A 1,602-nucleotide genomic window follows, 5' to 3' on the forward strand; every position below is an offset into this window, starting at 1 on the left:
ACGAATCATTGATTTGAACTGATTCTTTTTAAATCGAATCGTTTGGCAAACTCAGTTGCGATTTATGGAAGCCGGTTTAAATCATTAAATGTTATTGTAGGCTATATATTAAGTCTTATTGGCCGGATTTCACAGACCAGGGTTTAGATTAAGTCACGATTAGGCCATAGTTCAAATAGATAGGCTAATTTAAGTATTTTTTATAAACATGCCTTAGAAGAAAAACATCTAAGTGCATCTTAGACTAATCAAAGGCACTGACATATTTTAAGATATGTCAGTAGGCTACAAGATTTATTATTATTTATTTTTATTTTTTAGTTAAAAAAAGCCCAGACATGCATTTTAGTCTGGGACTAGACTTAAGCTTTGAATGAGAAAACGGGGAATTAGGAGTTAACATGTTATAATATTGTGAATCTAATAATAACAGAAAGCTTTTTTTGTATTTATGAGTACATCTCTTTATTATTATTATTATTATTATTATTATTATTTGTTATTATGAGTTAGCAATAATTCTCATGATGCCTTTTTGAAATTTAGAAATTGTCTCATAATAATAACCCTGGAGCTAATAGTAGTATTTGTATGTCATAAGTATTTTCAGCTTTATATGGGCTTCCATTTTCTAGGTGTTCTTCTTTACAAAATAACATTATGAAAATAAATATGTTAGTAAATTCATAATCCAAAATGTATGAGTGTATAGGGAAATTTCGGTGTAAAAAAAAAAATCCATGACATTGTTGATAATAAGCATTAACTGGCTCCATGTCTTCTTTTTAGAAACTTCTAGAAAGCAGCACCCAAGGAACTGAAGCCTAAACTTAGGCTATTGACAAATATTCAAAGTTCCTACATACTAAAACTTAACAAAACAAAACAGGTAAAATATGTTAGATGCATATTAATATCTTATTAGCCTATTATAAGACCCTAAGCCATTATGAGAATCGCTTATTCAGAGTTAAGATTGAATATCGTGACTCACAGAATCAAATCCTTCATGATTTTTTGAGGCTATTTTGAGTGAAGACTCAAAGGGAACAGGTGAATCAGCCATGCGATTCGATTCATTTGAACGAACCGTCAGAACGGTTCACTATTGAGTGAATCAGACTTTCAAACAACTGGTCTCTCGCGCTCTTAATCACTTGACGAAATACGTCTTGAAAGAATCGCGTCTGTATGCGGTGTTATGCGGCATATGTGCCGTGTAAGTGAAAAAGACACAGTCGTTCATATGTGGCTTCACTGCGCGTTATACACAATGACCGAGCAATATCGGCTTCATGTGATATCCAAATCACCTACCCACCCCCATCCTGCGAACACATATCCACTGATCATTTAAAGTGAGCTGTAATGAACAACTATCTATTTTTGTGACCACTCTTGCAGAGCTTTTCTAATGAAACCAACAAACACTGCATAAGTCAACCTGATAAGAAACAAAGGTAAAGGTTATTGATTAAACAATAGTAGTAAACCAGTGCAGAGGCAGCACAGTAGCTTAAACTACTGTAGGTTTTATCTTGAGCCGCCTGTTTTTGCACTTGATGGAATTGAATCACCCAGGAACATGAGTGAACACGAGAT

This window comes from Carassius auratus, chromosome 42 (assembly GCF_003368295.1).
Source record: "Carassius auratus strain Wakin chromosome 42, ASM336829v1, whole genome shotgun sequence".
Classification (NCBI taxonomy): domain Eukaryota; kingdom Metazoa; phylum Chordata; class Actinopteri; order Cypriniformes; family Cyprinidae; genus Carassius; species Carassius auratus.